Here is a 16,063-nt window from a genome sequence, read left to right on the forward strand (position 1 = left end):
GCATTTGCTAAATAGATGGTGTGTGTGCAACAATATACTGAAAGGTCAATTATATTGTGCAGCTTATCTCACCACCTGTAGTTATTTAGGTGAAAGCTCCAAAATGCTTGCCTAATATGTCTGTTTATCCAAAAGGAAGTATAGAGGGAGAGCTAGATAGATAGCATTGCATTACATTACATTACATGGCAATGCAATGCACAGTTGCTGAAGTTGAACCAAAATGAGCTTGTCATCTGGCTTCTGCAACTTTTAACATGAAAAATCCAATGAGGAGAAGAAAAGCAAAGCCAAAGAGTCCATCCCAAAATCCGACAAACAAGCAAAATGAACAAAAAGCATTGAATTCAATTCTTTCTGATTTTAGAAACTGCATTAAAGAAGGGGTGCACCGGTCCTGGAGATACTGCAATACCAGGTCAATGCGTGGAGTGGACAGAGCAAGCTCTTTTTCCATCTCCCTGTTCTAAAAATCCATTTAATATATGGTCCCCAGATAGGGGACGTATCAGATATTAAACTGATAAGAACAGATACTACACTTGATCTTAGCCAAAAGGCCGAGAAGCGATAACCAGAATTGGTTTCCGACTACGGTGCCACCCAAGGATTCTGAAAAGTCCATTTGTGGAGATGGCCACCTGGACTCCCGTTAAGAAGACATGCTGTCAACCTCTAGATCCCTCACATGCCTGCACTTTTCGGCTTGCTGCTGCTGCAATCCACGCGTTTTAGATCTGCATAACTCCACCTCTTTTAGCACAGTACCCTCAACCCCCGGCTGTTCCCACCCGCCTCAACACCGTTGGAAGGGAGGAGAACCAATTAAGGCGGGGGGGGGGGGGGGTGGAACGAGCAGCTGTCTACCCTTAGCAGGAGGGTTGCTGATTAATTACCTCTCCTGCTGCTGCTGCTGCTGGCTGTCCAGCAGCAGACTGAAGGTGGCTGCTGCTGTGCGCAGGTATATAAAGGCTCAGAGCCTATTATGACACGCGCAGCCAGCGTTCCATTGCCACATTCCGTCTACTGCAGGCGGGATACCTGGATGGCTGAATGTCACTGAGAAGCTCACAGAGACCGCCATAAGCAACAGTTTAAAAGAATGCCACAGACTAATCAACCAAACTTTTTGGGTTGGTTTCTCTTTTATAGTCTGCAGGCATTAAATGAAAGAAGTCAGTGTTCCAGCAGAGGGAGACAACGTTTCAGAAAAGGCATTGTAGCAAACCAAAAAAGAAATTTTAAGCGCAGCAGAGTAACCAGCTCACATACCTGTTAGCTCAGGTGAGTTTAAAAGGCTGCTGTTGATAACAAGGGCATTTGCTAAATAGATGGTGTGTGTGCAACAATATACTGAAAGGTCAATTATATTGTGCAGCTTATCTCACCACCTGTAGTTATTTAGGTGAAAGCTCCAAAATGCTTGCCTAATATGTCTGTTTATCCAAAAGGAAGTATAGAGGGAGAGCTAGATAGATAGCATTGCATTACATTACATTACATGGCAATGCAATGCACAGTTGCTGAAGTTGAACCAAAATGAGCTTGTCATCTGGCTTCTGCAACTTTTAACATGAAAAATCCAATGAGGAGAAGAAAAGCAAAGCCAAAGAGTCCATCCCAAAATCCGACAAACAAGCAAAATGAACAAAAAGCATTGAATTCAATTCTTTCTGATTTTAGAAACTGCATTAAAGAAGGGGTGCACCGGTCCTGGAGATACTGCAATACCAGGTCAATGCGTGGAGTGGACAGAGCGAGCTCTTTTTCCATCTCCCTGTTCTAAAAATCCATTTAATATATGGTCCCCAGATAGGGGACGTATCAGATATTAAACTGATAAGAACAGATTTTTTTCGAAAGCCCGAATTCGTGTACAAAACCCGAGTGCGCTTAAAAAAGTGACAAGTGCCACAAAAAAAGTGCACTAGGATGCTGGTCTTCTTGAAACCCTCTCCAAAAGGAGAAGGGTCCCCCAAACCATTCCCCGTCCCTCCGAGCCAAAAGGCCACAGCGAGGAACAGGGACAAAAAGCCACCTCCAGCCGAAGCCAGAGGCGACCCAATCTTACCCCCTGCACCTGCCCGAGTTCTCACCCGAGCAAGGCACTGGGAGCCAAAGACTGTGCTCCCCTCCCGGAAGAGGGGAGCCAACAACGCTCTCCTCCCAAAAGAGGAGAGCCAGGGGGGTTCAGGGGGGAGCGGAACCTGATGGCCACACACTCCCCCCCTAGACCTGCCAAGAGAGGAACCCGTAAGGGAACCGCATCCCGACAAAATCCTAGTAGGACGTGACACACGTGAATAAGTGGACACACAGTGACAAAGAAATAAAATAAATAGTGAAGGTTTCACAGTATAATACTGCCCGGACCTTCGACCGGGAATTGAAAAATTCCCCATCCTAAGGCCAGAAGGCCCGGAATAAGGGTGTGTGCGAAGAAAGAAAATTTGAAGTGCTTGTGCAAATGTGCCATAAACTCAAGTGGGGTTCCCAATCCCAGTGAGTTAAGGCACCCCAGGGTCACCACTCCTGGGGCACTTCACACTTCGGGCTTTCGATCTTCCCCGGCCCAATGGCGTCGATCCTGGGGGGCCATGCTTTCCACCAGATGACTATATTAGCCACCTGGCGTACTAACAAGCGCCTAAACCCCAGTGTGCATAATGTATCAATCTACTAGGGCGGCCAACATCCAAAACCGCCTTTTCGAAAGATACTACACTTGATCTTAGCCAAAAGGCCGAGAAGCGATAACCAGAATTGGTTTCCAACTACGGTGCCACCCAAGGATTCTGAAAAGTCCATTTGTGGAGATGGCCACCTGGACTCCCGTTAAGAAGACATGCTGTCAACCTCTAGATCCCTCACATGCCTGCACTTTTCGGCTTGCTGCTGCTGCAATCCACGCGTTTTAGATCTGCATAACTCCACCTCTTTTAGCACAGTACCCTCAACCCCCGGCTGTTCCCACCCGCCTCAACACCGTTGGAAGGGAGGAGAACCAATTAAGGCGGGGGGGGGGGGTGGAACGAGCAGCTGTCTACCCTTAGCAGGAGGGTTGCTGATTAATTACCTCTCCTGCTGCTGCTGCTGCTGGCTGTCCAGCAGCAGACTGAAGGTGGCTGCTGCTGTGCGCAGGTATATAAAGGCTCAGAGCCTATTATGACACGCGCAGCCAGCGTTCCATTGCCACATTCCGTCTACTGCAGGCGGGATACCTGGATGGCTGAATGTCACTGAGAAGCTCACAGAGACCGCCATAAGCAACAGTTTAAAATAATGCCACAGACTAATCAACCAAACTTTTTGGGTTGGTTTCTCTTTTATAGTCTGCAGGCATTAAATGAAAGAAGTCAGTGTTCCAGCAGAGGGAGACAACGTTTCAGAAAAGGCATTGTAGCAAACCAAAAAAGAAATTTTAAGCGCAGCAGAGTAACCAGCTCACATACCTGTTAGCTCAGGTGAGTTTAAAAGGCTGCTGTTGATAAGAAGGGCATTTGCTAAATAGATGGTGTGTGTGCAACAATATACTGAAAGGTCAATTATATAGTGCAGCTTATCTCACCACCTGTAGTTATTTAGGTGAAAGCTCCAAAATGCTTGCCTAATATGTCTGTTTATCCAAAAGGAAGTATAGAGGGAGAGCTAGATAGATAGCATTGCATTACATTACATTACATGGCAATGCAATGCACAGTTGCTGAAGTTGAACCAAAATGAGCTTGTCATCTGGCTTCTGCAACTTTTAACATGAAAAATCCAATGAGGAGAAGAAAAGCAAAGCCAAAGAGTCCATCCCAAAATCCGACAAACAAGCAAAATGAACAAAAAGCATTGAATTCAATTCTTTCTGATTTTAGAAACTGCATTAAAGAAGGGGTGCACCGGTCCTGGAGATACTGCAATACCAGGTCAATGCGTGGAGTGGACAGAGCAAGCTCTTTTTCCATCTCCCTGTTCTAAAAATCCATTTAATATATGGTCCCCAGATAGGGGACGTATCAGATATTAAACTGATAAGAACAGATACTACACTTGATCTTAGCCAAAAGGCCGAGAAGCGATAACCAGAATTGGTTTCCGACTACGGTGCCACCCAAGGATTCTGAAAAGTCCATTTGTGGAGATGGCCACCTGGACTCCCGTTAAGAAGACATGCTGTCAACCTCTAGATCCCTCACATGCCTGCACTTTTCGGCTTGCTGCTGCTGCAATCCACGCGTTTTAGATCTGCATAACTCCACCTCTTTTAGCACAGTACCCTCAACCCCTGGCTGTTCCCACCCGCCTCAACACCGTTGGAAGGGAGGAGAACCAATTAAGGCGGGGGGGGGGTGGAACGAGCAGCTGTCTACCCTTAGCAGGAGGGTTGCTGATTAATTACCTCTCCTGCTGCTGCTGCTGCTGGCTGTCCAGCAGCAGACTGAAGGTGGCTGCTGCTGTGCGCAGGTATATAAAGGCTCAGAGCCTATTATGACACGCGCAGCCAGCGTTCCATTGCCACATTCCGTCTACTGCAGGCGGGATACCTGGATGGCTGAATGTCACTGAGAAGCTCACAGAGACCGCCATAAGCAACAGTTTAAAAGAATGCCACAGACTAATCAACCAAACTTTTTGGGTTGGTTTCTCTTTTATAGTCTGCAGGCATTAAATGAAAGAAGTCAGTGTTCCAGCAGAGGGAGACAACGTTTCAGAAAAGGCATTGTAGCAAACCAAAAAAGAAATTTTAAGCGCAGCAGAGTAACCAGCTCACATACCTGTTAGCTCAGGTGAGTTTAAAAGGCTGCTGTTGATAACAAGGGCATTTGCTAAATAGATGGTGTGTGTGCAACAATATACTGAAAGGTCAATTATATTGTGCAGCTTATCTCACCACCTGTAGTTATTTAGGTGAAAGCTCCAAAATGCTTGCCTAATATATCTGTTTATCCAAAAGGAAGTATAGAGGGAGAGCTAGATAGATAGCATTGCATTACATTACATTACATGGCAATGCAATGCACAGTTGCTGAAGTTGAACCAAAATGAGCTTGTCATCTGGCTTCTGCAACTTTTAACATGAAAAATCCAATGAGGAGAAGAAAAGCAAAGCCAAAGAGTCCATCCCAAAATCCGACAAACAAGCAAAATGAACAAAAAGCATTGAATTCAATTCTTTCTGATTTTAGAAACTGCATTAAAGAAGGGGTGCACCGGTCCTGGAGATACTGCAATACCAGGTCAATGCGTGGAGTGGACAGAGCAAGCTCTTTTTCCATCTCCCTGTTCTAAAAATCCATTTAATATATGGTCCCCAGATAGGGGACGTATCAGATATTAAACTGATAAGAACAGATACTACACTTGATCTTAGCCAAAAGGCCGAGAAGCGATAACCAGAATTGGTTTCCGACTACTGTGCCACCCAAGGATTCTGAAAAGTCCATTTGTGGAGATGGCCACCTGGACTCCCGTTAAGAAGACATGCTGTCAACCTCTAGATCCCTCACATGCCTGCACTTTTCGGCTTGCTGCTGCTGCTATCCACGCGTTTTAGATCTGCATAACTCCACCTCTTTAAGCACAGTACCCTCAACCCCCGGCTGTTCCCACCCGCCTCAACACCGTTGGAAGGGAGGAGAACCAATTAAGGCGGGGGGGGGGTGGAACGAGCAGCTGTCTACCCTTAGCAGGAGGGTTGCTGATTAATTACCTCTCCTGCTGCTGCTGCTGCTGGCTGTCCAGCAGCAGACTGAAGGTGGCTGCTGCTGTGCGCAGGTATATAAAGGCTCAGAGCCTATTATGACACGCGCAGCCAGCGTTCCATTGCCACATTCCGTCTACTGCAGGCGGGATACCTGGATGGCTGAATGTCACTGAGAAGCTCACAGAGACCGCCATAAGCAACAGTTTAAAAGAATGCCACAGACTAATCAACCAAACTTTTTGGGTTGGTTTCTCTTTTATAGTCTGCAGGCATTAAATGAAAGAAGTCAGTGTTCCAGCAGAGGGAGACAACGTTTCAGAAAAGGCATTGTAGCAAACCAAAAAAGAAATTTTAAGCGCAGCAGAGTAACCAGCTCACATACCTGTTAGCTCAGGTGAGTTTAAAAGGCTGCTGTTGATAACAAGGGCATTTGCTAAATAGATGGTGTGTGTGCAACAATATACTGAAAGGTCAATTATATTGTGCAGCTTATCTCACCACCTGTAGTTATTTAGGTGAAAGCTCCAAAATGCTTGCCTAATATGTCTGTTTATCCAAAAAGAAGTATAGAGGGAGAGCTAGATAGATAGCATTGCATTACATTACATTACATGGCAATGCAATGCACAGTTGCTGAAGTTGAACCAAAATGAGCTTGTCATCTGGCTTCTGCAACTTTTAACATGAAAAATCCAATGAGGAGAAGAAAAGCAAAGCCAAAGAGTCCATCCCAAAATCCGACAAACAAGCAAAATGAACAAAAAGCATTGAATTCAATTCTTTCTGATTTTAGAAACTGCATTAAAGAAGGGGTGCACCGGTCCTGGAGATACTGCAATACCAGGTCAATGCGTGGAGTGGACAGAGCAAGCTCTTTTTCCATCTCCCTGTTCTAAAAATCCATTTAATATATGGTCCCCAGATAGGGGACGTATCAGATATTAAACTGATAAGAACAGATACTACACTTGATCTTAGCCAAAAGGCCGAGAAGCGATAACCAGAATTGGTTTCCGACTACGGTGCCACCCAAGGATTCTGAAAAGTCCATTTGTGGAGATGGCCACCTGGACTCCCGTTAAGAAGACATGCTGTCAACCTCTAGATCCCTCACATGCCTGCACTTTTCGGCTTGCTGCTGCTGCAATCCACGCGTTTTAGATCTGCATAACTCCACCTCTTTTAGCACAGTACCCTCAACCCCTGGCTGTTCCCACCCGCCTCAACACCGTTGGAAGGGAGGAGAACCAATTAAGGCGGGGGGGGGGTGGAACGAGCAGCTGTCTACCCTTAGCAGGAGGGTTGCTGATTAATTACCTCTCCTGCTGCTGCTGTCCAGCAGCAGACTGAAGGTGGCTGCTGCTGTGCGCAGGTATATAAAGGCTCAGAGCCTATTATGACACGCGCAGCCAGCGTTCCATTGCCACATTCCGTCTACTGCAGGCGGGATACCTGGATGGCTGAATGTCACTGAGAAGCTCACAGAGACCGCCATAAGCAACAGTTTAAAAGAATGCCACAGACTAATCAACCAAACTTTTTGGGTTGGTTTCTCTTTTATAGTCTGCAGGCATTAAATGAAAGAAGTCAGTGTTCCAGCAGAGGGAGACAACGTTTCAGAAAAGGCATTGTAGCAAACCAAAAAAGAAATTTTAAGCGCAGCAGAGTAACCAGCTCACATACCTGTTAGCTCAGGTGAGTTTAAAAGGCTGCTGTTGATAACAAGGGCATTTGCTAAATAGATGGTGTGTGTGCAACAATATACTGAAAGGTCAATTATATTGTGCAGCTTATCTCACCACCTGTAGTTATTTAGGTGAAAGCTCCAAAATGCTTGCCTAATATGTCTGTTTATCCAAAAGGAAGTATAGAGGGAGAGCTAGATAGATAGCATTGCATTACATTACATTACATGGCAATGCAATGCACAGTTGCTGAAGTTGAACCAAAATGAGCTTGTCATCTGGCTTCTGCAACTTTTAACATGAAAAATCCAATGAGGAGAAGAAAAGCAAAGCCAAAGAGTCCATCCCAAAATCCGACAAACAAGCAAAATGAACAAAAAGCATTGAATTCAATTCTTTCTGATTTTAGAAACTGCATTAAAGAAGGGGTGCACCGGTCCTGGAGATACTGCAATACCAGGTCAATGCGTGGAGTGGACAGAGCAAGCTCTTTTTCCATCTCCCTGTTCTAAAAATCCATTTAATATATGGTCCCCAGATAGGGGACGTATCAGATATTAAACTGATAAGAACAGATACTACACTTGATCTTAGCCAAAAGGCCGAGAAGCGATAACCAGAATTGGTTTCCGACTACTGTGCCACCCAAGGATTCTGAAAAGTCCATTTGTGGAGATGGCCACCTGGACTCCCGTTAAGAAGACATGCTGTCAACCTCTAGATCCCTCACATGCCTGCACTTTTCGGCTTGCTGCTGCTGCTATCCACGCGTTTTAGATCTGCATAACTCCACCTCTTTAAGCACAGTACCCTCAACCCCCGGCTGTTCCCACCCGCCTCAACACCGTTGGAAGGGAGGAGAACCAATTAAGGCGGGGGGGGGGTGGAACGAGCAGCTGTCTACCCTTAGCAGGAGGGTTGCTGATTAATTACCTCTCCTGCTGCTGCTGCTGCTGGCTGTCCAGCAGCAGACTGAAGGTGGCTGCTGCTGTGCGCAGGTATATAAAGGCTCAGAGCCTATTATGACACGCGCAGCCAGCGTTCCATTGCCACATTCCGTCTACTGCAGGCGGGATACCTGGATGGCTGAATGTCACTGAGAAGCTCACAGAGACCGCCATAAGCAACAGTTTAAAAGAATGCCACAGACTAATCAACCAAACTTTTTGGGTTGGTTTCTCTTTTATAGTCTGCAGGCATTAAATGAAAGAAGTCAGTGTTCCAGCAGAGGGAGACAACGTTTCAGAAAAGGCATTGTAGCAAACCAAAAAAGAAATTTTAAGCGCAGCAGAGTAACCAGCTCACATACCTGTTAGCTCAGGTGAGTTTAAAAGGCTGCTGTTGATAACAAGGGCATTTGCTAAATAGATGGTGTGTGTGCAACAATATACTGAAAGGTCAATTATATTGTGCAGCTTATCTCACCACCTGTAGTTATTTAGGTGAAAGCTCCAAAATGCTTGCCTAATATGTCTGTTTATCCAAAAAGAAGTATAGAGGGAGAGCTAGATAGATAGCATTGCATTACATTACATTACATGGCAATGCAATGCACAGTTGCTGAAGTTGAACCAAAATGAGCTTGTCATCTGGCTTCTGCAACTTTTAACATGAAAAATCCAATGAGGAGAAGAAAAGCAAAGCCAAAGAGTCCATCCCAAAATCCGACAAACAAGCAAAATGAACAAAAAGCATTGAATTCAATTCTTTCTGATTTTAGAAACTGCATTAAAGAAGGGGTGCACCGGTCCTGGAGATACTGCAATACCAGGTCAATGCGTGGAGTGGACAGAGCAAGCTCTTTTTCCATCTCCCTGTTCTAAAAATCCATTTAATATATGGTCCCCAGATAGGGGACGTATCAGATATTAAACTGATAAGAACAGATACTACACTTGATCTTAGCCAAAAGGCCGAGAAGCGATAACCAGAATTGGTTTCCGACTACGGTGCCACCCAAGGATTCTGAAAAGTCCATTTGTGGAGATGGCCACCTGGACTCCCGTTAAGAAGACATGCTGTCAACCTCTAGATCCCTCACATGCCTGCACTTTTCGGCTTGCTGCTGCTGCAATCCACGCGTTTTAGATCTGCATAACTCCACCTCTTTTAGCACAGTACCCTCAACCCCTGGCTGTTCCCACCCGCCTCAACACCGTTGGAAGGGAGGAGAACCAATTAAGGCGGGGGGGGGGTGGAACGAGCAGCTGTCTACCCTTAGCAGGAGGGTTGCTGATTAATTACCTCTCCTGCTGCTGCTGCTGCTGGCTGTCCAGCAGCAGACTGAAGGTGGCTGCTGCTGTGCGCAGGTATATAAAGGCTCAGAGCCTATTATGACACGCGCAGCCAGCGTTCCATTGCCACATTCCGTCTACTGCAGGCGGGATACCTGGATGGCTGAATGTCACTGAGAAGCTCACAGAGACCGCCATAAGCAACAGTTTAAAAGAATGCCACAGACTAATCAACCAAACTTTTTGGGTTGGTTTCTCTTTTATAGTCTGCAGGCATTAAATGAAAGAAGTCAGTGTTCCAGCAGAGGGAGACAACGTTTCAGAAAAGGCATTGTAGCAAACCAAAAAAGAAATTTTAAGCGCAGCAGAGTAACCAGCTCACATACCTGTTAGCTCAGGTGAGTTTAAAAGGCTGCTGTTGATAACAAGGGCATTTGCTAAATAGATGGTGTGTGTGCAACAATATACTGAAAGGTCAATTATATTGTGCAGCTTATCTCACCACCTGTAGTTATTTAGGTGAAAGCTCCAAAATGCTTGCCTAATATGTCTGTTTATCCAAAAGGAAGTATAGAGGGAGAGCTAGATAGATAGCATTGCATTACATTACATTACATGGCAATGCAATGCACAGTTGCTGAAGTTGAACCAAAATGAGCTTGTCATCTGGCTTCTGCAACTTTTAACATGAAAAATCCAATGAGGAGAAGAAAAGCAAAGCCAAAGAGTCCATCCCAAAATCCGACAAACAAGCAAAATGAACAAAAAGCATTGAATTCAATTCTTTCTGATTTTAGAAACTGCATTAAAGAAGGGGTGCACCGGTCCTGGAGATACTGCAATACCAGGTCAATGCGTGGAGTGGACAGAGCAAGCTCTTTTTCCATCTCCCTGTTCTAAAAATCCATTTAATATATGGTCCCCAGATAGGGGACGTATCAGATATTAAACTGATAAGAACAGATACTACACTTGATCTTAGCCAAAAGGCCGAGAAGCGATAACCAGAATTGGTTTCCGACTACTGTGCCACCCAAGGATTCTGAAAAGTCCATTTGTGGAGATGGCCACCTGGACTCCCGTTAAGAAGACATGCTGTCAACCTCTAGATCCCTCACATGCCTGCACTTTTCGGCTTGCTGCTGCTGCTATCCACGCGTTTTAGATCTGCATAACTCCACCTCTTTAAGCACAGTACCCTCAACCCCCGGCTGTTCCCACCCGCCTCAACACCGTTGGAAGGGAGGAGAACCAATTAAGGCGGGGGGGGGGTGGAACGAGCAGCTGTCTACCCTTAGCAGGAGGGTTGCTGATTAATTACCTCTCCTGCTGCTGCTGCTGCTGGCTGTCCAGCAGCAGACTGAAGGTGGCTGCTGCTGTGCGCAGGTATATAAAGGCTCAGAGCCTATTATGACACGCGCAGCCAGCGTTCCATTGCCACATTCCGTCTACTGCAGGCGGGATACCTGGATGGCTGAATGTCACTGAGAAGCTCACAGAGACCGCCATAAGCAACAGTTTAAAAGAATGCCACAGACTAATCAACCAAACTTTTTGGGTTGGTTTCTCTTTTATAGTCTGCAGGCATTAAATGAAAGAAGTCAGTGTTCCAGCAGAGGGAGACAACGTTTCAGAAAAGGCATTGTAGCAAACCAAAAAAGAAATTTTAAGCGCAGCAGAGTAACCAGCTCACATACCTGTTAGCTCAGGTGAGTTTAAAAGGCTGCTGTTGATAACAAGGGCATTTGCTAAATAGATGGTGTGTGTGCAACAATATACTGAAAGGTCAATTATATTGTGCAGCTTATCTCACCACCTGTAGTTATTTAGGTGAAAGCTCCAAAATGCTTGCCTAATATGTCTGTTTATCCAAAAAGAAGTATAGAGGGAGAGCTAGATAGATAGCATTGCATTACATTACATTACATGGCAATGCAATGCACAGTTGCTGAAGTTGAACCAAAATGAGCTTGTCATCTGGCTTCTGCAACTTTTAACATGAAAAATCCAATGAGGAGAAGAAAAGCAAAGCCAAAGAGTCCATCCCAAAATCCGACAAACAAGCAAAATGAACAAAAAGCATTGAATTCAATTCTTTCTGATTTTAGAAACTGCATTAAAGAAGGGGTGCACCGGTCCTGGAGATACTGCAATACCAGGTCAATGCGTGGAGTGGACAGAGCAAGCTCTTTTTCCATCTCCCTGTTCTAAAAATCCATTTAATATATGGTCCCCAGATAGGGGACGTATCAGATATTAAACTGATAAGAACAGATACTACACTTGATCTTAGCCAAAAGGCCGAGAAGCGATAACCAGAATTGGTTTCCGACTACTGTGCCACCCAAGGATTCTGAAAAGTCCATTTGTGGAGATGGCCACCTGGACTCCCGTTAAGAAGACATGCTGTCAACCTCTAGATCCCTCACATGCCTGCACTTTTCGGCTTGCTGCTGCTGCTATCCACGCGTTTTAGATCTGCATAACTCCACCTCTTTTAGCACAGTACCCTCAACCCCCGGCTGTTCCCACCCACCTCAACACCGTTGGAAGGGAGGAGAACCAATTGAAGCGGGGGGGGGGTGGAACGAGCAGCTGTCTACCCTTAGCAGGAGGGTTGCTGATTAATTACCTCTCCTGCTGCTGCTGCTGCTGGCTGTCCAGCAGCAGACTGAAGGTGGCTGCTGCTGTGCGCAGGTATATAAAGGCTCAGAGCCTATTATGACACGCGCAGCCAGCGTTCCATTGCCACATTCCGTCTACTGCAGGCGGGATACCTGGATGGCTGAATGTCACTGAGAAGCTCACAGAGACCGCCATAAGCAACAGTTTAAAAGAATGCCACAGACTAATCAACCAAACTTTTTGGGTTGGTTTCTCTTTTATAGTCTGCAGGCATTAAATGAAAGAAGTCAGTGTTCCAGCAGAGGGAGACAACGTTTCAGAAAAGGCATTGTAGCAAACCAAAAAAGAAATTTTAAGCGCAGCAGAGTAACCAGCTCACATACCTGTTAGCTCAGGTGAGTTTAAAAGGCTGCTGTTGATAACAAGGGCATTTGCTAAATAGATGGTGTGTGTGCAACAATATACTTAAAGGTCAATTATATTGTGCAGCTTATCTCACCACCTGTAGTTATTTAGGTGAAAGCTCCAAAATGCTTGCCTAATATGTCTGTTTATCCAAAAGGAAGTATAGAGGGAGAGCTAGATAGATAGCATTGCATTACATTACATTACATGGCAATGCAATGCACAGTTGCTGAAGTTGAACCAAAATGAGCTTGTCATCTGGCTTCTGCAACTTTTAACATGAAAAATCCAATGAGGAGAAGAAAAGCAAAGCCAAAGAGTCCATCCCAAAATCCGACAAACAAGCAAAATGAACAAAAAGCATTGAATTCAATTCTTTCTGATTTTAGAAACTGCATTAAAGAAGGGGTGCACCGGTCCTGGAGATACTGCAATACCAGGTCAATGCGTGGAGTGGACAGAGCAAGCTCTTTTTCCATCTCCCTGTTCTAAAAATCCATTTAATATATGGTCCCCAGATAGGGGACGTATCAGATATTAAACTGATAAGAACAGATACTACACTTGATCTTAGCCAAAAGGCCGAGAAGTGATAACCAGAATTGGTTTCCGACTACGGTGCCACCCAAGGATTCTGAAAAGTCCATTTGTGGAGATGGCCACCTGGACTCCCGTTAAGAAGACATGCTGTCAACCTCTAGATCCCTCACATGCCTGCACTTTTCGGCTTGCTGCTGCTGCAATCCACGCGTTTTAGATCTGCATAACTCCACCTCTTTTAGCACAGTACCCTCAACCCCCGGCTGTTCCCACCCGCCTCAACACCGTTGGAAGGGAGGAGAACCAATTAGGCGGGGGGGGGGGTGGAACGAGCAGCTGTCTACCCTTAGCAGGAGGGTTGCTGATTAATTACCTCTCCTGCTGCTGCTGCTGCTGGCTGTCCAGCAGCAGACTGAAGGTGGCTGCTGCTGTGCGCAGGTATATAAAGGCTCAGAGCCTATTATGACACGCGCAGCCAGCGTTCCATTGCCACATTCCGTCTACTGCAGGCGGGATACCTGGATGGCTGAATGTCACTGAGAAGCTCACAGAGACCGCCATAAACAACAGTTTAAAAGAATGCCACAGACTAATCAACCAAACTTTTTGGGTTGGTTTCTCTTTTATAGTCTGCAGGCATTAAATGAAAGAAGTCAGTGTTCCAGCAGAGGGAGACAACGTTTCAGAAAAGGCATTGTAGCAAACCAAAAAAGAAATTTTAAGCGCAGCAGAGTAACCAGCTCACATACCTGTTAGCTCAGGTGAGTTTAAAAGGCTGCTGTTGATAACAAGGGCATTTGCTAAATAGATGGTGTGTGTGCAACAATATACTGAAAGGTCAATTATATTGTGCAGCTTATCTCACCACCTGTAGTTATTTAGTTGAAAGCTCCAAAATGCTTGCCTAATATGTCTGTTTATCCAAAAGGAAGTATAGAGGGAGAGCTAGATAGATAGCATTGCATTACATTACATTACATGGCAATGCAATGCACAGTTGCTGAAGTTGAACCAAAATGAGCTTGTCATCTGGCTTCTGAAACTTTTAACATGAAAAATCCAATGAGGAGAAGAAAAGCAAAGCCAAAGAGTCCATCCCAAAATCCGACAAACAAGCAAAATGAACAAAAAGCATTGAATTCAATTCTTTCTGATTTTAGAAACTGCATTAAAGAAGGGGTGCACCGGTCCTGGAGATACTGCAATACCAGGTCAATGCGTGGAGTGGACAGAGCAAGCTCTTTTTCCATCTCCCTGTTCTAAAAATCCATTTAATATATGGTCCCCAGATAGGGGACGTATCAGATATTAAACTGATAAGAACAGATACTACACTTGATCTTAGCCAAAAGGCCGAGAAGCGATAACCAGAATTGGTTTCCGACTACGGTGCCACCCAAGGATTCTGAAAAGTCCATTTGTGGAGATGGCCACCTGGACTCCCGTTAAGAAGACATGCTGTCAACCTCTAGATCCCTCACATGCCTGCACTTTTCGGCTTGCTGCTGCTGCAATCCACGCGTTTTAGATCTGCATAACTCCACCTCTTTTAGCACAGTACCCTCAACCCCCGGCTGTTCCCACCCGCCTCAACACCGTTGGAAGGGAGGAGAACCAATTAAGGCGGGGGGGGGGGGTGGAACGAGCAGCTGTCTACCCTTAGCAGGAGGGTTGCTGATTAATTACCTCTCCTGCTGCTGCTGCTGCTGGCTGTCCAGCAGCAGACTGAAGGTGGCTGCTGCTGTGCGCAGGTATATAAAGGCTCAGAGCCTATTATGACACGCGCAGCCAGCGTTCCATTGCCACATTCCGTCTACTGCAGGCGGGATACCTGGATGGCTGAATGTCACTGAGAAGCTCACAGAGACCGCCATAAGCAACAGTTTAAAAGAATGCCACAGACTAATCAACCAAACTTTTTGGGTTGGTTTCTCTTTTATAGTCTGCAGGCATTAAATGAAAGAAGTCAGTGTTCCAGCAGAGGGAGACAACGTTTCAGAAAAGGCATTGTAGCAAACCAAAAAAGAAATTTTAAGCGCAGCAGAGTAACCAGCTCACATACCTGTTAGCTCAGGTGAGTTTAAAAGGCTGCTGTTGATAACAAGGGCATTTGCTAAATAGATGGTGTGTGTGCAACAATATACTGAAAGGTCAATTATATTGTGCAGCTTATCTCACCACCTGTAGTTATTTAGTTGAAAGCTCCAAAATGCTTGCCTAATATGTCTGTTTATCCAAAAGGAAGTATAGAGGGAGAGCTAGATAGATAGCATTGCATTACATTACATTACATGGCAATGCAATGCACAGTTGCTGAAGTTGAACCAAAATGAGCTTGTCATCTGGCTTCTGAAACTTTTAACATGAAAAATCCAATGAGGAGAAGAAAAGCAAAGCCAAAGAGTCCATCCCAAAATCCGACAAACAAGCAAAATGAACAAAAAGCATTGAATTCAATTCTTTCTGATTTTAGAAACTGCATTAAAGAAGGGGTGCACCGGTCTTGGAGATACTGCAATACCAGGTCAATGCGTGGAGTGGACAGAGCAAGCTCTTTTTCCATCTCCCTGTTCTAAAAATCCATTTAATATATGGTCCCCAGATAGGGGACGTATCAGATATTAAACTGATAAGAACAGATACTACACTTGATCTTAGCCAAAAGGCCGAGAAGTGATAACCAGAATTGGTTTCCGACTACGGTGCCACCCAAGGATTCTGAAAAGTCCATTTGTGGAGATGGCCACCTGGACTCCCGTTAAGAAGACATGCTGTCAACCTCTAGATCCCTCACATGCCTGCACTTTTCGGCTTGCTGCTGCTGCAATCCACGTGTTTTAGATCTGCATAACTCCACCTCTTTTAGCACAGTACCCTCAACC

The 16,063-nt window shown here is 45.3% G+C and overlaps 11 non-coding genes and 2 pseudogenes across 11 annotated transcripts; all 13 read right to left on the minus strand.

The window, feature by feature from the left end:
- Positions 1-381: 381 nt before the first annotated feature.
- Positions 382-572, minus strand: LOC141191113 (U2 spliceosomal RNA). The gene has a single exon (XR_012265116.1). It is a non-coding gene; the product is annotated as a U2 spliceosomal RNA (small nuclear RNA).
- A 1,125-nt stretch (positions 573-1,697) lies between these two features.
- LOC141185925 (U2 spliceosomal RNA) lies at positions 1,698-1,874 on the minus strand (annotated as a pseudogene).
- A 789-nt stretch (positions 1,875-2,663) lies between these two features.
- Positions 2,664-2,755, minus strand: LOC141186284 (U2 spliceosomal RNA; annotated as a pseudogene).
- Positions 2,756-3,877: 1,122 nt separating this feature from the next.
- LOC141191114 (U2 spliceosomal RNA) lies at positions 3,878-4,068 on the minus strand. The gene has a single exon (XR_012265117.1). It is a non-coding gene; the product is annotated as a U2 spliceosomal RNA (small nuclear RNA).
- A 1,120-nt stretch (positions 4,069-5,188) lies between these two features.
- Positions 5,189-5,379, minus strand: LOC141191115 (U2 spliceosomal RNA). The gene has a single exon (XR_012265118.1). It is a non-coding gene; the product is annotated as a U2 spliceosomal RNA (small nuclear RNA).
- A 1,120-nt stretch (positions 5,380-6,499) lies between these two features.
- LOC141191116 (U2 spliceosomal RNA) lies at positions 6,500-6,690 on the minus strand. The gene has a single exon (XR_012265119.1). It is a non-coding gene; the product is annotated as a U2 spliceosomal RNA (small nuclear RNA).
- A 1,110-nt stretch (positions 6,691-7,800) lies between these two features.
- On the minus strand, positions 7,801-7,991 carry LOC141191117 (U2 spliceosomal RNA). The gene has a single exon (XR_012265120.1). It is a non-coding gene; the product is annotated as a U2 spliceosomal RNA (small nuclear RNA).
- A 1,120-nt stretch (positions 7,992-9,111) lies between these two features.
- Positions 9,112-9,302, minus strand: LOC141191118 (U2 spliceosomal RNA). The gene has a single exon (XR_012265121.1). It is a non-coding gene; the product is annotated as a U2 spliceosomal RNA (small nuclear RNA).
- Positions 9,303-10,422: 1,120 nt separating this feature from the next.
- On the minus strand, positions 10,423-10,613 carry LOC141191119 (U2 spliceosomal RNA). The gene has a single exon (XR_012265122.1). It is a non-coding gene; the product is annotated as a U2 spliceosomal RNA (small nuclear RNA).
- A 1,120-nt stretch (positions 10,614-11,733) lies between these two features.
- Positions 11,734-11,924, minus strand: LOC141191120 (U2 spliceosomal RNA). Its single transcript, XR_012265123.1, has one exon. It is a non-coding gene; the product is annotated as a U2 spliceosomal RNA (small nuclear RNA).
- Positions 11,925-13,044: 1,120 nt separating this feature from the next.
- Positions 13,045-13,235, minus strand: LOC141191358 (U2 spliceosomal RNA). Its single transcript, XR_012265355.1, has one exon. It is a non-coding gene; the product is annotated as a U2 spliceosomal RNA (small nuclear RNA).
- Positions 13,236-14,355: 1,120 nt separating this feature from the next.
- On the minus strand, positions 14,356-14,546 carry LOC141191121 (U2 spliceosomal RNA). Its single transcript, XR_012265124.1, has one exon. It is a non-coding gene; the product is annotated as a U2 spliceosomal RNA (small nuclear RNA).
- A 1,122-nt stretch (positions 14,547-15,668) lies between these two features.
- LOC141184937 (U2 spliceosomal RNA) lies at positions 15,669-15,859 on the minus strand. Its single transcript, XR_012259645.1, has one exon. It is a non-coding gene; the product is annotated as a U2 spliceosomal RNA (small nuclear RNA).
- Between the last annotated feature and the right edge of the window lie 204 nt (positions 15,860-16,063).

Source organism: Phyllobates terribilis, unplaced genomic scaffold, assembly GCF_046119375.1.
Source record: "Phyllobates terribilis strain yellow unplaced genomic scaffold, ASM4611937v1 Scaffold_40__1_contigs__length_11209783, whole genome shotgun sequence".
Taxonomy (NCBI): domain Eukaryota; kingdom Metazoa; phylum Chordata; class Amphibia; order Anura; family Dendrobatidae; genus Phyllobates; species Phyllobates terribilis.